Here is a 19,388-nt window from a genome sequence, read left to right as displayed (position 1 = left end):
TCTCTCTTTTTGTCTCTCCCTGTCTTTTTTCTTTCTTCATAGAAAAAATACTTTAAAAAAAACTATCAGTTTGCATTTGCATTTCTCTTCTGAATGACTCTAGAGCTCCTGCTTGGAGTTTCAGAATAAAAATGAAACTGAAGTCCTTATTGTTGCGATTGAGTAGCGTGGACCTAGTATAGGTCCTACATAGGTCCTACTGTAGGAGAGAGATGGATACTTGAGACCCATAAATTATCTAAACTGGAAGCTATGGAGATCATAGAGTCCTTTTCTAAGAAAGGGCTTATTGCCCCCCACCCATGGCACCCAATTAAGAGGACAAAGTAGCATTTGGGTCTTGTGCTCAGTGGTAGGAATTATTCAAAACCAATCTATTCTTTTACCTTAAAGTAGAGAAACTACTAACCCTGAACCTGGATAGAGTAGTATAAGTAACAGCCCAGAAGAAAGGGAGTCATTGGGTTTTATTTTTACTCTTTCAGGGCATTGTGTAATGACAAAATCTGGAAAGTGGAGTGCTGAATATACACATAATTTTTGGATAAGTCGGCCAGTCTAAGGGATTTTTGTTAGACCATGGCAATACTCAGCTGATTCCTTATTTGACCCCATTGATTGTTTTGTAGAAGTATACTAAGTACAATCAATGTTTCCCATATGAACGATGTTTGTGGAATAGAATTATATTTGACATTTTCTGCTACATGTTCTGTTTCGTTGTTAAGTACATACATGCTTTTCTTCCCAGTGTCAATTTCTTCTTCTCTTGGTTATTTCTCTGCTGTTATTCAGATGTCCACATCTCCCCTGAGGAGTCCCCATGCTTTGAGAAAAGTGGCTTCACCGTTGGTTTACTGTGGAGCATGTGGCTGATGCCTAAGCTAATCAGGGAAATACTATCTTTTGTATTATTGATTCAAAGATAAACGACTACCCCAATGGAAGCCAGTGAGATGCAAGTTGTTTCTGGGGAATTCCTTAGAAGGAATCTTCCTCACTTTTCAAACTCTCCCTCTTTCTATGGACTTAAAGGCAGAGCAGGTAGCCAGGGATTTATGGCAGTCATCTTGTGACACGGGGGGATGCTTTTCTTAGAATGATGTTGATACCCCAGGGCAGAGCAGAGGGCTGAAAATTGAGAAATTGAACGCTTGGTCGGTGAATCAAACCAATTGTGACACCTGCTCTTCTTCTGGCCTCTGCAATTGTAAGTGATAATAAATCATTTTTATTAAGTGGGTTTGAGTTGAGTTTTTTGTTACAGGCACCATCAAGTCCTAACTGCTAGATTATATATTTAAAATATTTGACATAACTAAATAGAAATGAGGCTTATTAATAGAAGATTCTTCAAACGCTACCACTGACATTTTTTGTGAATTTAAGAATCATAATCTGAGCTTCATTGTTTAGTTTGTATCTTCACAACCTGTATATCTATTTAGAATGAACACAAAACTCTTTGAACTCAACAAAAATATTCTTTGAGAGTGATGATTTACAATAAAGAATGAAAATGATATGCATTCTATTACATCATTAGACATAGTATGTAAATATGAGTATTAAATTCTTAGGACACGTTTTAGAAATTCCATGGATGACAGCGTCCCCTTGACCTGCAAACACGAGCTACTTCCAATTATGGGAGAAAGTTTTGTATGTTTTTCCGTAGCATTTCAGCTTTGTATCTCTCTCAGTTCTCTGATGTAATATTGTGACATAGAAAGTCTCTCAAACTTCTTTTGGCAGGAAGAGTCATTAGGGTTTGAGTCATTTCATAAGAACATGGTGCAGGTCCTAAAGGAAGGATACTAGCTGGCACTGTGCAAAGACCTCTTGTCATGTGTGCTCCAGAGACTGTCAATATCCGAGTCAGTCTGCTCAGGGACACACTCCAGATTATCTTTAATAGATGCCAGCTAATCTATTTACCCCCAACTGAAAACCCAGCAAGATTCACCATTCCCAGATTGTCTGAAGTGTTATTCCTCTCCTTTCTCAACCCTGTCTTATCAATCTGCTTCTTTCTTTGTTTAATGAAAATAGTCCAAAGGCATTCTCTCACATCTGTGTATACACTTTGTGCAACAGCCCAATAATATTGCTGACCAATATATCCAAGTTATTATTATTTTTTTAAAAAATGAATTCCTTTATTTTTATTTTATATTTATTTATTTATGGCTGTGCTGGGTCTTCGTCTCTGTGTGAGGGCTTTCTCCAGTTGTGGCAAGCGGGGGCCACTCTTCATCGCGGTGCGCAGGCCTCTCACCATCGCGGCCTCTCTTGTTGGGAGCACAGGTTCCAGACACGCAGGCTCAGCAGTTGTGGCTCACGGGCCCAGTTGCTCCGTGGCATGTGGGATCTTCCCAGACCAGGGCTCGAACCCGTGTCCCCTGCATTGGCAGGCGGATTCTCAACCACTGCGCCACCAGGGAAGCCCCTCCAAGTTATTTTTTAATGACTAAATAGTTCTCGGTTATTCTTTGACAGGTCCAAGCTGAAACATATTTCCATTTCTTCTCTGACACTGTTCAGAAACATGAATTACTATGATTCCTCTATACCTTTAGACTGAATAATCAGGACTCTTGCTTAAAATAGCTGTCCACCGTCTCAGATCAGACTGTCACGTCTTATACAGCTGTATCTCAGTCACTTAGTGAAGTTCCATCCTTCGGTCCACCTAACAGTATGCAAAATTGCACACATGCTGCTCTGCACAGGCCGTATTCAAGCTTGATTCATGCCCCATACCTCTCAATCCTCTGCCAAAATGACTGTGGCCATGTTTATTGGAACTCTTTTAAGGGTTCCTTTTCTCTTTCTTTTCTTTATCTCTATTTCTTAATTGAAACCTGGCTGTCTACCAAGCTCACCATCTTCTCTGCAGCTCTCTCAAGGGGAAGGGGGTTTTTCTTCCCTCTCTGAATCTTACAAATTGTGGAAAGTATCCCGCTTCTTATTATGGAAGCTTCCCAATCATCTTCTTTTCCTTTCTTAAAACAAAAATAACATCAACAACAAAAGCAAAAACACAGATCCTTTGAATTTCATGCATCTTGTGCCACTTGGGATCTAATATCTCCAGCATTCCCAGTCACTCCCACGTATTAGTTGAAGAATTTAGTTTTTGGTCCCCAGAACTAGGTATGACATTCTGGTATTTTCTGCATTGATTTTGATGCATGTAATATATATTACATGTTCATAATCTACCTAATACATTGGATTCTTAATATCTCAGATTTCTATCTTCTTATAACCTCTTCTGCCATATTACCTTAACAACCTACTCCTTACTTACCCCCAAACTGTAAGCTAACACAGAATGCTCATCTTCCAAAATCTTACCTACAGGCCATCACTTCCTATTCTCCCAGCGTACTTTTTCTATATCCAAATTATCCAAACTGATATTACATAAAATCTATTTGGATATGCTTTCAATTGTATTTTCAAAATTTGTCTAAACTATTATTCCTCACCACCTCATCTGCTACAAATCTATCCCAAGAGGGCATCATCTTAAAACTGGGTTATTTTAATGGCTTCTAAAAATGACATTTACACTTTTCCTCTTGTGTTCTCCCCCAGCCCCAGGAAGTATTCTGAATACAGCCAGCAGAGTGTGTGTGTGTGTGTGTGTGTGTGTGTGTGTGTGTGTGTGTGTGAATTCAGAAAAAACATTCTAATAGTTTCCTTCTCACTTGCTATGAAATCCAGCCTTACCTGTGTCTTGCAAAACTTACAGCTTACCATGCTCTGACCTATGGCTTTCTCTTGGTTGCCATCTTACTCTTCCAGTCACACTGGTTTTCTCTGCATTCCTCAGTTTTCCCTGGGATACTTGTTCCTTGCTTCTATTAATACTCTCTCATTGTTTCTCTGAAATCCGTGTTTTTAAAGAAAGATATTTTTACTCAGTAATTTAAGGATCAGAATTAATATTATTTTATGTATTTTGTAACTCACATTAATACAGTGTTATAAAAATAATTTGTAGAATCAAAGTATAGTTATGTGACTAACAGTGGGCAGTTTATATAACAGCTTGCTCAGAAAAACATGACATGGAGATTTGGTGAGGATAGTCTATAGTAAATATCCAGTGAGATACTATAAAGTGATATTGGATAGTGGGTTAATTAAGAGCACTTTGGCGTCAGAACTGTGCTTACATCCAGGTTTCACTAAGGTTAGTTGTGTGACAGTGCAAAGTGCTTAATGTACAAGGTTGGAAAGGCATGGTAAGAGAGCACGTCCTTCATTGATTCCTGATCTTAGTGGAAAAACTTTGAGTTTCTTGGAATAAGCATAATTTAGGCTGTAGGTTTTTTGTGGATATTCTATATCAAGTTGAGGAAGGTCTCCTTTAATTCCAGTTTACTGAGAGTTTTTATCATGAATGGGGGTTGTATTTTGTCAAATGCTTTTTCTGCATCTATTGATATGATTATGTGATTTTTTTTAGCCTGGATATTATGGTTGCTTTAACTGAGATTTTTGTTTGTTTGTTTGTTTTGTTTTGTTTTTTAAAGATTTATTGATTGATTGATTGATTGATTGCTATGTTGGGTCTTCGTTTCTGTGCTAGGGCTTTCTCTAGTTGCGGCAAGCGGGGGCCACTCTTCATCGCGGTGCGCGGGCCTCTCACTATCGTGGCCTCTCTTGTTGCGTAGCACAGGCTCCAGATGCGCAGGCTCAGTAGTTGTGGCTCAGGGGCCAAGTTGCTCCGTGGCATGTGGGATCTTCCCAGACCAGGGCTCGAACCCGCGTCCCCTGCATTAGCAGGCAGACTCTCAACCACTGCGTCACCAGGGAAGCCCCTTTAATTGAGTTTTGAGTGTTGAACCAGCCATGCATGCCTGAGATAAATCTCACTTGGTCATGGTATATAATTCTTTTTATACATTAATGGATTCAATTCACCAATATTTTATTTAAGATCTTTGTATCTGTGTTCATGAGAGATATTTATCTGCAGTTTTTTTTGTCTTGCCTTTTTCTGGTTTGGGTATTAGGATAATACTGACCTTATAAAATGAATTACAAAGTATTCCTTCTGCTTTTATCCTCTGAAAAAGATTACAGAGAATTGGTATAATTTTTCCCTTAAAATATGGTAGAACTCACTAGTGACCCCATCTGGGTCTGGTTAAGAGCACTTTCTGTTTTGGAAGGTTAATAATTGTTGGTTTAATTTATTGAATAAATATAGGCTATTCAGATGGTCTATGCCTTCTTGGGTGAGTTTTGGCAAGTTGTGTCATTCAAGGAATTGGTCCATTTCATCTAGGTTACCAAAATATATGGCCATAGAGCTGCTCATTGTATTCTTTGATTATTCTTGTTTTTTCATTGAGAAATAAATTGACATATAACATTGCATTAATTTCAGGTGTACAATATAATAATGATTCAATCTATGTATATATTGTGAAATGATTACCATGATAAGTACAGTTAGCATCAATCACCACACATAGTTATAATTTTTTTCTTGTAATGAGAACTTTTAAGATCTACTCAGCAACTTTCAAATATACAATACTGTACTGTTAACTATAGTCACCATCCTGTGCATTATATACCTAGGACTTATTTATTTTATAAATGGAATTTTGTACCTGTTGACCACCTTCATTATTCTTTTAGTGCCTATGGTACCTGTTGTGATGTCCCCTCTTTCATTTCAGATATTAGTACTTTGTGTCCTTTTTCTTTTTTTCTTAGTCTCATTAGAGGCTTATTGGTTTTATTGATTTTTGCAAAGAACCAGCTTTTGGTTTCATTGGTTTACTCTATTGATATCTTGTTTTCAGTTTCATTGATTTCTGCTCTAATTCTTATTATTTCTTTTATTCTACTTACTTTGGATTTATTTTGTCATTCTTTTTCTAATTTTCTAAGGTGAAAACTTAGATGACTGATTTTAGCTCTTTCTTCCTTTTGAACATATGCATCCAATGCTATAAACTTTCCTCTAAGCACTGCTTTTGCTGCATTCTTCAAATGTTGATAAGTTGTGTTTTTATTTTAATTTAGTTCAAAATATTTTAAAAATGTCTCCTGAGATTTCTTCTTTGACCCATGTGTTATTTATAAGTGTGTTGTTAAATCTCCATACATTTTGATATTTTCCATTTACCTTTCTATTATTGATTTCTAATTTAATTTCATTGTGGTCTGAGAGAAGACATTTGTATGATTTATATATATTTTTACAGTTTGTTAAGTGGTGTTTTATAGCATGGAATGTGGTTTATCTTGGTGAATGCCCCTTGCGAGCTTGAGAAGAGTGTGTATTTTGCTGTTGTTGGATGAAATAGTCTATAAATATTCATTATATGTGGTTGATTGATGGTGTTTTGAGTGCAACTATGTTCTTACTGATTTTCTGCCTGCTAGATCTGTCCATTTATGATAGAGAGCAACTGAAGTCTCCAGTATGGAGTCATCCAATTCTTCGTGAAGCATTATGAGTTTTAGCCTTATCTATTCATAATAACTTTCCTTGCTTTGAGGTCTGCTCTATCTGAACTTAATATCGCTACTCCAGTCTAATTTTATTCGTGTTTGCATGGTATGCTTCTCTCCACTTATTTACTTATAATCCATATGTATATTTATATCTAAAGTGGGTTTCTTATAGATAACATAGAGTTAGGTATTGTTTTCTGATCCACCCTGGAAATCTCTGTCTTTTAATTGATGCTTTTAGACCATTGATATTCAAAGTGATTATTGAATTCTTGATATAGTTATATTAATATCTACCATATTTGTTACTGTTTTTTATTTGTTGCCCTTGTTCTTTATTCTTAGTTTTTTGTCTGCCACCCCTTTTCTGACTTTTATGATTTTAATTGAGCATTTTATGTGATTTCATTTTCTCTCTTTCTTAGCATATCACTGATACTACTTTGGAAACTATATTTAGTGGTTGCCCTAGAGTTTGCAATATACATTTACAACTAATCGAAGTCCACTTTCAGATAACACTATACTGCTTCCCTAGTAATTTGAGTAACTTATAATAACAATGTAACTCTAATTCCTCTCTCCCATCTCTTGTATCATTGCTGTCATCCATTTTTTATATATAAGCATATATATAAATATATATATGCATACATAATTAAGTACATCGTTGCTGTCATTTTGAATAAACTATCTGTTCAGTCAATTAAGAATAAGAAAAATCAAAGTTTTTATTTAGTCTTTACATATTCCTTTATCAATGCTCTTCTTTCTTTATGCAGATCCAAGTTTCTGACCTATATACTTTCCTTCTCTCTAAAAAAACCTTCTTTTAATATTTCTTGCATGATAGGTCTACTGGCAAAAAAATCTCTCAATTTTTGTTTGCCTGAAAAAGTATTTAACTCTCCTACACTTTTGAGGGATAATTTCACAGAGTACAGAATTGTAAGTTAGTGTTTTTTTTTTCTTTCAACACTTTAAATATTTCACTCCAAATTTTTCTCTTTTTGCTTGCATGGTTTCTGAAGAGAAGTCATAGGTAACTCTTATTATAGTTCCTCTATATTTAAGGTGTTTTCTCCTTTTTTTCAGAATTTTTTTCTTTATCTTTATCTTTGATTTTTATAGTTTAAAAATGACATGCCTATGTATAGTTTTCTTGGCATGTATCCTGCATGGTATTTCCTGAGATTCCTGGATATGTGGTTTAGTGTCTTACATGAATTTCAGAAACTCTGTCATTATTATTTCAAATATTTATTTTCTTCCTTTCCTTTTTTCTGTTCCTTCTGGTATTCCCGTTATGCAAGTGTTCCATCTTTTGTGTTTGTCTCACAATCTCTGAATTCTATCCTTTTTTTTTTAAATTTTTTTTCTCTTTGCTTTTCACTTTGTGAGGTTTCTATTGAGATATTCTAAAGCTTAGAGATTATTTTTCTCAGCTACTAATAAACCCATCAAAAGCCTTCTTTATTTCTGTTACAGTGTTTTTGACATTCAACATTTCATTTTGATTCTTTCTAGGGTTTCTATCTCTCTGCTTGTATTATTCATCTGTTTTAACATGCTGTCTACTTTATCCTTTAGAAACCTTAGCATAACAATCATATGTGTTTTAAACTGCTGGTCTGGTAATTCCAACATTTTTTGCCTTGTCTGGTCAGACATTTGCTCTTCTTCTTCAAATTGTACTTCTTGCCTTTTAGTATGTCTTGTAATTTGTTCTTGATAGCTAGACATGTACCAGGTAAAAGGAACTGTTGTAAGTAGAACTTTAATAATATAGTTGTAGGGGAAGGGAAGCTTTCTATAGTCCTATGATTAAATCCTATTGTTTTTAATGAGTCTATGCTTCTGGACTGTGAACTTCACAAGTATTTCTCAGTTTTTTCCTTCTTCCATATGTGGGACAAGATTGCCAGAGTGGGCTGGAATTGGGTAATTCCCTTCTCCTACGTGGAAGTCTACAGCTGACTACAGTTGGGTATTTCTCTCTCCCAGGTCAGTTAGGCCCTGAAAATACTCCAGCAGATTAGGTTCTGGTTGACTAGTTTCTCTGAGCAGAGGCCTGTTGAGACCACCAGAATGCTCTGGTGTATTTCAGAATTGTTCCTTTTCACCTCACCTTGCCAAAAGCATAAGGAGATTTTTCTCTTATATTTACTGTGAGTACCTGGTGGAGCTCCTGGAAGTAAAACTCACAATACTGTGGAGTCCTCCATATGACTGGGTCCCCTTGGAGTTTTTACCTCTCAGAGTTGTCCACACTGAGCCTCCAGCAATTCAATTGTAGTTCAGGTTTTCCTACCTTCACACTGGTTCCCATGATGATCTCCTCTCCTTAGTCTCTGCTCAGAGAAGCCACAGCTCCCTGTATTTGACTGCCTATTTCTCTAATCTTGGAGAAGTGAGTTTTTCCCTCACTTTTCTTACAAATGCAGAAGAGTTGTTGATTTTTCAATCTGTTTAGCTTTTACTTGTTGTTAAGACAAAGCGATGACTTCCAAGTTCCTTACATTCAGAAATGAAAACTGAAAATCTCTGCTTAATTTATTCTAATTTTTCTCCTCTGTGAAATATAGCTATTAAGTTTGTTTTGACTAAAAAATGGTTACTGATAACTTAATGTATTCCCAACTCTTCCAAGAACTTAGGATAAGGAAATTAAAGATTCAATGTGAAATGCTTGAATAGTAAAAGTGTTTTATAAATGTGAGTTATTACATCATATCAATTTTTAAACCCAGACAGTAGATATGGTAACCATTATATTACCTTGCACTTTATATTTATATCATATTATTATAATGTAAATTATGTTTATATTATAATTTATTATTCCCCTCATTATCATATATTTCCATAAAACTTACATTTGTTTCTTGGCCATTTTCAATATATTTTCATTTTTATTATTTATGTAGTATTTGGCCATTTTAAAATTTAAGTAAATTAATGATCCTTAGTTAATTACTTAAATGAAAATTTATAAGGTACAGTATAAAGAACAAAAAAATCTTCTGAGTGATTGATAAGAAAAAATACTCCAGCTATAGGTGATTATTCTATATTTGTTTAAGACCTTCAGGATAATGAAACTATAAGGACCAGCTTCATTTAGGAAAAAAAAAAAAGAGTACCTTATAACTATGATAGGTGGTGTGCTAGAGAAACCTTTAATTTAATTTTGTTTTGTCTCCAAATACATGTTGATAAATCAATGTTTAGGCAAAAATAGTTGAGTTTATGTTATTTTTCATTGTTAAACAGTCCTGAATATTAGAGCAAATTCTTTCAGAGCATCACATTAGTTTTTCATTTTTTGAGACCTTGACTTAGGTCACAGTGAAGAAAATGAATTAAGATTGGAAGCTCATTTGGGATGGATAAGGCCTTGTCTAGAAAAATCTAATCAATGCTCCCTGCCTCACAGGATAGAATTTATTATTCATTACCTATTGCTAAGAGATGGCTGTCCATGGTCCTCAACTGGGGGGATCTCAGTCCATTCGCCAGAGGTCATATGCTTCCAGGCAAAACTACTGCCCAATTGGTATCACACCATTTTAGTATAGCAGAAACTGGGTCAGCGAAGACAGAAATCTATGGGTCAGAATTTAGTTGCATTGTTAATTGGTCAAAGAAATTGCATGTTTGGAGATTCATAGGTTGCAGTTATAATTCTCCCTACTTACAAACCCAAGCCAGAAATCAAATCACTATCCTTAGGACACTTTTTTAAGAATACTCTTTCTGAGGTAATTTTGTCATTGACAGATACTGCAAGAGTGTATTAGGAAGAAGACAATTCCTAAGATTAAAATTTGTGTGGCAGTATACAATATTATCAATTTTAATTGAAGGAGCTTTCTCTGAAATAATCCTAGAGATTATAATTCTGTTAAATTAAGCTGTGCACATACACAAAGACTTACAAATGTAAAATAGTAGAAATATCTGGATTGACTGCGTATTGCTAATCTTAGCAAAGGGATGAGGATGACAAAGATGTACTTTTCTAGTACAGTTTCCAGGGCTTTTTTACATTGATTATTTCATTTTATCCTCTGGACATCTTTTGAATTAGTTACTTTAATCCACAATTTTTCAGATGGAGATATTATATAAATTTCTCAAGAACACACATTTCATAAGTGTTGGAGCTGGACTCAAACTTGCATCTTTGGGCTCTTAAGCACTGGTCTTTTTCAATAAACTTCAAAATTAAAAATAAAAATTTATTTTTCTTTCATTGGAGTGATATTTTACTTTCCCTTGAGACAATGGCTGTCTTTTTTTTTTTTTTTTGGCTGTCATATTTTACTATCACTTCCACAACTCACTTCAAGGGAATTTATACTGAAGAAGAAACAGTATAGAAATTCACGAAGATCCAGGAGTATATTCTTACCTAAACATTTTTTCACATCGGAGAGAAATCATAAAAGTTTGTAGAAAAGGGAAATGAGAGGAGCCGCAAACAGTCTTTCCACATGTGTTCAACCATCTTAATTCTTGCTTTTCCACCTTTACTTCTTTTCACCTATTTGGGCCTTTCTTGTTGTCTTAGGAAGAAAAACATCATCTGATTCCTCCAGTTAACACAAAATTATTAGTGATCTAGTAATTTATACCTCTATGATTCTGAACATTTCTAAAAGATAAAAGTATATAAAATGTCTATACATAAAGAAAACCAAACAAATGAGATAAAATCCATGCAATTGTATGTGGTGCTCAGGGTGGAGGTGGGGGAATCTCAATATAAAGAGGACAGAATATTCATAGTAATTATTATATTTGGGAGTTTGGCAACTGCATGATTAAAAGGTAAACTTGGTTTGTTTGTGGTTTTTTTTGCATGATTTAAGTTTGTTCTCTTCCTGTTAATACATTTACAAGATAAAACTAATAATCCCACTCAAAAAGACCAAGTAGAAGGGGAACAGTTTAGTTCTCCTCCCTATGCCTGAGACTTCACAGACAGGGTGCCCTGAAAAGAAAAAAATCATATTTCTATTTGTCCCTTCTGTATTGACAACATCTAGAAGTCAAAAGGTAAATGTGGACAGATTGGATTTTTAATTTAAGAGGTATGCCTACTTAAAAGTTGTCAAGAGCCACTTACTTTTAATCATTTCTTCTTTCCTAGCACAGAACAAAAGATATTTTTTAGTAATAATTTCTTCCTACATAGAACATAAGGCATATATATATTTTAAAGTGAATAACAGTATTCAACTTTTAGGGGGGCTTTCCCCCCCAACCAATGCAAAGGAAGTATTAAAATTACAGAATAATTATACAGGTAAGTTTCAATGACAATAGTAATTTAGGAAATGTGTTCAAATAGAATCAAATCAATAATACTGAATCTCCTGTGAACACAGTTTTAGATATTGCTCTCTGTCCCTTCTAGGGTTAGGTTATGGATTACAAAAATTGCTCCCAAACCTCCCTTCAGAATAATTACACTCTTACTTGCTTGTCTTTTTCCCCCAGTGCCATGAAAATTACAGCATTCTGATCAATAACGATACAAAATGAGAGAAACAGAAATAGTGATTCCTGCCTTTCCCAGGCACTTCACATTTTTGTAAACACAAATATTTGTCTGCAATTACTTTTCTCTGAGGCTTGTGTTTTCTGAAGCCTTTTCAAATGAGAAATACTGGATAAGTTTTCGTTTTGTTTTGTCCATTTTTCTTTTCACAACCCATTGGATTGTCAGCTAGTTTCATTTGTTTACATCATGCCTCAAAATATAATGGTGAGAAATATGAAAACAAGCTTAGCTATAGTTAAAAAAATGCTACAAATGCATTTAAAATCAACATAAGCACCTAAAATCAATACAAGCACTTAAAATCAGTAAGCATTCATACTATTGATTCAGATTTGTTGAGCTTAGTTTTATTTTCTTATTGCTAATGTGCCAATCCAATCTTAATTGGGTTGGGTATTAGAAAGCCAAGGATACATTGAACCATATTCTCTTTAGTTAAAGTAGGATTCAGATAGTTTTAGTGATTCCTAAAAATAATGTAAAAGAAACTATGTCACTGCTTCTTGATGATAGGTAGAGGCATATCAAAACAGATTAAGTGGAAATTCTGCTTCAGTTTGAGGTTTTCTAAATTGTTAAAGGAAAAAACAAAACAAAAAAAAACAAAAACAAGAAGCATTCACCTCACCCAGAAGAGGTCCTTTAAAACCCAACCCCCCTGGGACTTTCCTGGTGGTGCAGTGGCTAAGAATCCATCTGCCAATGCAGGGGACACGGGTTCGAGCCCTGGTCCAGGAGGATCCCACATGCTGTGGAGCAACTAAGCCCGTGCACCACAACTACTGAGCCTGTGCTCTAGAGCCCACCAGCCACAACTACTGAGTCCAAGTGCCACAACTATTGAAGCCCATGCACCTAGAACCCGTGCTCCACACCAAGAAAAGCCACCGCAATGAGAAGCCCGCACACCGCAGCGAAGAGTAGACCCCCGCTGGCTGCAATAGAGAAAGCCCAGAAGCAACGATGACCCAAAGCAGCCAAAAACAAACATAATTAATTAATTAATTAATATAAAATAACCCCAACCCCCCAAAGAAATTCACACACAAAATTGTCTACCAGACCTTTATTATAAGTGTGCGTTCTAGAACCAGGTGCACATGGATTTGAATCTTATCCCCACTGCTTTTTGGTTGTGTAATTTTGACCAATGTTTAAACCTCTCCAAGATTTAGTCTCATTCTTTGTACACTGTGGTAACATTAATGCTTATGATGAAGTTGCTGAAATAATTAGATAATTTGTTTCTTATAAAGTGCTTGACAGAGTATAAGGCAAGTAGTAAGTATTCAGTAAATACTATTAATTTTGTAACTTTATTATTATTATTATTATTATGAAATAGTCCATGGTAGCTGTCAGCTACTTCAATCAGGGACTACTCTATCTCCCTCTGTATTGAACTTACTGCAATACCTGGTAGATAACAAATTTTTTAGAATGAATGAGCAATGATGATTAAATGAAAAGAAATAACGAGGAAAATGGGAGTTAGTAGTACTACAGCCTGTCTCCTTTGCCTGTCATATCTCCTTTGCCTTACTTTTCTTTTCTTTAAAATTATTTATTTATTTATTTATTTATTTATATTTTTGGCTGCGCTGGGTCTTCGTTGCTGCGCCGGCTTTCCCTATTTGCGGCAAGCAGGGGATACTCTTTGTTGTGGTGCGCGGGCTTCTCATTGTAGTGACTGCTCTTGTTTTGGAGCATGGGCTCTAGGCTCGTGGGCTTCAATAGTTGTGACACGTAGGCTCAGTAGTTGTGGCCCACGGGCTTAGCTGCTCTGCGGCATGTGGGATCTTCCCTGGCCAGGGCTCGAACCCGTGTCCCCTGCATTGGCAGGCGGATTCTTAACCACTGCACCACCAGGGAAGCCCCTCCTTTGCCTTTCTAAACTAAGAAAAGTCTATGTGACTTAGCATAAAAATATATCTTTAGTTTTTAAGTATTGATTACCCGTCCTGATGCTGCTGCTGATTACTGATTATATTAAAATCCATGGTTGCCGACTCATAACCTTTCATGAAGCTGCCATGTCTCTAAGGGCCTTTCTCCATATATTTTTGATCCCATGGACTGCATTCATTTGGTAATGAGATGTAGTTACACTTGCTTGATGACTCCCCAAGTTCTCCTGAGAAAGAACAGTGTGTGATTCCCGTGGAGTGTAGGAGGTCAGAAGAAGGAGAGAAAAAGACAATGCACTAAGCTCCCAGAAATTCAGCTCCTTTCCAAATTGCTTTTTCTTTGAATGCCCTGTCTACTGTCTAACTTTCTTTTTGTCACCACGGTCTAGTTAACTTTGAGGTAGAGATGGAGGGTTGGAGATCAAGAAAATTCTATTAGTTCAAAATAGTTGCATATTTTCCATATTATAAAATTTCCTGCATCCCAAACTCCGCCCTCCTTTTAGAAGAGCAGAAGTCTCCTTAAGGGAGATTTTTATAAGTTTGTGAAATTATTTAGTGATCTCTCAGTTGCTTTATCTTGAATAACAAAGTTCTGCTTGGGGAGCATGTATTAGTGGGAAATGATCTCAATCAATGCTTGTTCATGATGCTTATAAAAGTCAGTTGACACAGTCAAAGTAACACGGAAAAAAATTGGAGGGGAATAAGTTTAAGTCAGATTGAGTGATAATTCCTGGGAATTGATCTCATAGTAGCAAGGAGAAACAGCAATTGTAAATAGGCCTTTTCAAAATCTCCTTATAAATAGCAATAGAGTAAGTGGTTACATTGTAGAGCTCATAAGCATAACTTTGTATGAGAAGTAAAAGGCAAACTAGTTCTAATGCATATGAATGGGTCCCAGTGGCTTGGATAAAAGTTTCAGTGATGGAAACATACATTATGCATAATTTCACAGAATTGATGAAAGTGAAAATTGTATATTCTAAAAACCTAGGTGATTTAAAATGTGAAACCAATAATGACCCATACACTAACACTGAAGAAGGACAGGGAGAGTTCTAACAAGTTGTTATAAATTACCAGTATAAAAATAGCAATATTTCTAAATTGTTACAGTTCTCTCTATGATATATAATTTCATGCATTATTATAATGAAGTTAATGAACTAAGTATCTTCAGAAAGTATTGTACCAACATGTCAACCAATAAAACATTGAATGTTCACTATATATATGGAAGCTTGCCTCACATTCTGGTTTTTATTACATTCAGGCATATGGCGTAATTTATATTTATTATTACTTGCATCTTTGAGCTTTCTGCTGAGTAACCCAATCGCTTTACTTTTGGTTAGTGTGTGTGTGTGAGTGTCTGTATGTGTCAGGGAGGATCTAGGGGCGGAAAGGACAGTTTGAAATACCAGTGACAGGGAAAGTGACCTTATATTACCAGATAAATTATGGATTCCTTTATTCCCCTGTTTTTTAAAATTATTATTACTTTCTTTGCTTTTTCCATTTTTATTTCTCCATATGAAGCTCCATCCATGGCTTACGAAGAAGAATTTATAAACTCAGGTGTGTGTGTGTGTGTGTGAGTGTGTGCGCATATGTGTAAGTTTTGGGGTGGAAGAGGACTAGAAACATCTAATAACCAACATTTTTCTTGCCCACAAAAATTGCAAGAAGCTGAAGAAAGTGTTGTGAAATGAAACAAATATAGGAGTTTAACAAATATCAAAAGGAGAGAAATAAATCCCTTTTCTAAACAATGGTCTAAGTGTTCAAGAATAAAGAACAATTTTTGTTAGAGCTGTAAAATAGTGCTTGCTGTGGTGAAGGGCCATGGTGGATTTAGATGTTGAATGAGTTTTTAGCAGGCGCCTTACATTAAAATACTTTTATTTCTAGTTTTGAAAGAATATTTTTTGCTCATTTGGAAAATCCTGAACCAGAGTAGTTCACAAAGCTGCAAATCTGAAACATATTATTTTAAATAACTAGACAACTTTGCGTACTCAAAACAAAGTGCATTCAAATTGAGGTAGAATGTATAGAATATGCTGACAACAAGGATTCCATTCAGTTCACACTACTTTAAAACGACTTTATTTTAAATGACTTACTCCGCATAACTGTGTACTTTGAGTGGTAATTATATTTAAGTCTTTGATGCCTCTTCTGATAAAATTTTTATTGAGCAATGAGCCATACTGCATAATCACCAAAAGGCAAAGGAATAGACACTTCTCTTATTAGTTAGACCTGGTGCCTTCGCAATACAGCTGAGAATGTTATATTTTTATCTGATATTATGTCTGATTTTCTTCTGTGGCCATTAGACTGAAGTACTGGAGTCAGATAAGTTAGTTGAATGCTGAGCCACTCAACGAATTGCTGGTTATTACATGTAAGAAACATTAGATAACATTCCTTGTTACTCAATAAAACTCAGCAGTTTTGCATTTTCTGTCACTTAGGTATGTGATTTATCACATTTTAATTACTTAAACAAATAGATATCTTGCATTGTGTGGTCTCCAAATAAGAATATTAACTCTTAGGTTATCTTTGAAACAACTGGTAATCATACAGGTACATACTTGGATCCTGTCCAAATCAAAAGATAAAACAATTGTCCTTTAGTATATTTATCCTCCTCCCAAATATACGTGAAAACTCATGGTAACTTTGTAGTGACTCTAGACAGATATTTGAATAAATAGCTATTTACATTGGATATTAAAGTACAAAAGTATTTCCATGGAAACCTCCTAATGATTATTTTAGATAGAAAAATAAAAACTGTGTGCCAAACCCCATTTTAATTACATTTCTGATGTAATGAACTTTTAACTGATGATTCAATTGGTATGTGTGAAATAAAAAGTGAATCTTTTCTTTGTTCTTAGAAAACTCATTAAATCGTGTGATTTCATGAATAGAGGTATTTTTTGGTAAAAATCAGTCTTTAATTTAAAAGGAAGTTGGCATTTCAGCATCTACCTTAAAAAGGAACATTGACTCAATGAGAATGCCAAATAAGTAATTTTTTAGAGTTCTGCTTTTAGAAATAAAATATACGGTACTTTTCACAAGAGGTTTTGGGAAAGATATTATAGATTGAATATTTTCATTCTGGGGGAAAAACATGCCCTTTCACTTGGTAGCAAAAGAGAGCATCAACATAATATATGATTCTAAAATCATCTTTGATTATGTGTATATGATTTTATGTGCAGGAATTTTGATGAGATCACATCATACACAGAAAAAACACGCTTTGGAAAATTGGGCATAGAGTTTTGAAAAAAATAGGTAAAGATGGTAGATATGAAGAGTTGACGTGTTCGTTGTTTAGAATGTACGAATACTGTTAATTTTTTAGAATTTACTTTAAAATTTATCTATTCTCTTCTTCTTTGTATTACTCCCATATATGTTCATTTTATTAATCACTCTATTAATTACTCCCTCACCCTTCTTCTTTTCCAACACATATTTACAATCTCTGGAATTAGGAAAACCATGTTTATTGGACAAATTCTGTACCGCACATGACTAGCTATGAAATGGCAGCAACTGGTTACTTTCTAGTGAGCAGAGATGAGAAGTAAAGTACATCAGTAGAATTTATAGCAGGTAAGATACTGACAAGTGCTAAGGAGAAACTTTAGGCAGTAAAAGAGGATAGGAAGTATGTACATATACGTATGTTGGGGTGGGGGAGTTAGCATTGTCATTTTTAACAGAATAGCCAAGGAAGACGTCAACGAGAATATGAGTAAATATGTGACAGAAGAAAGGAAGGTATCCATGAAGATATTTACAGAACTATCCATTTAGACAGAGGAAGTACAACAGTCCAAGGGAACAGCTCCAGTCCTTATGGTGGGGCGTGCCTGGGATGTTTGAAAACCATCAGAGAGACTGGAAAGGATGGAGGGGACAAGAGAGAGAGATGCTGCCAGAAAGATCACAGCAGCCTTACCATCTAGACCTCATGAATATATTGAAGACTTTGGTATTTCTCCTCTGTGAAATGGGAGACTGGGGAAATTTTGAGCAGAAAAGTGGCATGCTGTAATGTCTGGTTTTTGTGTTCAGAAGAGTCTCAACAAGGCTGAGGACAGAGAACAATAAGAAGGAAGCAAATCATCTGACAGATGACTGTGGCTTGGAAGAGCAGGATAACAGTAGGAGTGGTGAGAAGAGATCAGATTTAGATATTTTTTGACCATAGAACAGATAGGATTTGGCAATGAATTTGATGTGGGGTATAAAAGAAAAAGTGGATTAAAATACAGTTTACCCTTGAACAATGCAGGGATTAGGAGCATGGGGTCTCCCTCCTCCCCTTCAAAATTCCTGTTATAACTTTACAGTCGGCCCTTCTTATCCATGGTTCTGCATCTGTGGATTTAACCAACCAGGCATCCTCTAGTACTGGAGTACAGATTTATTTTTTAAAGTCGACATATAAGTGGACCAGCGCATTTCACACCCATATTGTTCAAGGGTCAAATGTATTCCTTTACTGTTTTTACCTAAGAAATGAGAAGAATTGAGATGCTGTTAACTGAGGTAGGGAAGACAGTGGAAAGAGCTGAGTTGAGGGGAAGGTAGGCATATTGGAAGCTCAGTTTTGGACAAGTTGACATTGGGATGCATATGACACATTCAACTGGAGAGGTTAAATAGGTAATTGAGTTTATGAGTCTGAAATAGGGATCCTCAGCAAATAGGCGATATTTATATATTCCATTATTCTTTTATCTGTTTTGCCTTTACTTTAGTGAAGCACTGGGGATCAAGATTGGGTTTGAATATTAGCTTAGGTGTAGCAGGATGTAAACTTAGGCATGAAAGTTAGACATTAATCTGTGGTCATTGTTCACTTATACAATCTTAGATAGAAGTTAAGAATTTGTTTTTATTTTCCATTTTTATAGAAGATTGTAATATTGATTGTTTTAAAATAAATATAACAACAATTATGTATCTTTCTGACATTTTTTTTTCACAGTTCCAATGGTTAGCACTTATGGGATGGGGCTTGGAGAAAATGATGACCAAGGAAGCTATTGATCTTGATGTTAGTTTAGACATCTGGCCAGAGATGCCACAGTACCCATTCACTATTGGCAAATTCACCAAGAAATTATCCTGAACTTTGGATCAAAACTCTGGTTAGTGGTATTTTCCTCTGCACATATATCTCTCTCAAAGGTGATTGTAGTAGGAATAGGATTTAGAGTTTCTAATCCTACCCACACTCTGACACCATTAACTGGGGCACCGTGGTTAGTTGGGCAATTCTCAGAAGACCTGTTTCCCCTCTTTTGCCTTCACAATGTTCTTTCCCTGAGGCAGCTCAATCCATGAAAGCCACAAAGCAAGATGCATGAGGCAGTTAC

Source organism: Eubalaena glacialis, chromosome 10 (genome assembly GCF_028564815.1).
Source record: "Eubalaena glacialis isolate mEubGla1 chromosome 10, mEubGla1.1.hap2.+ XY, whole genome shotgun sequence".
Taxonomy (NCBI): domain Eukaryota; kingdom Metazoa; phylum Chordata; class Mammalia; order Artiodactyla; family Balaenidae; genus Eubalaena; species Eubalaena glacialis.
The sequence above is the reverse complement of the archived record's forward strand: the minus strand, read 5'-3'. Positions refer to the sequence as shown.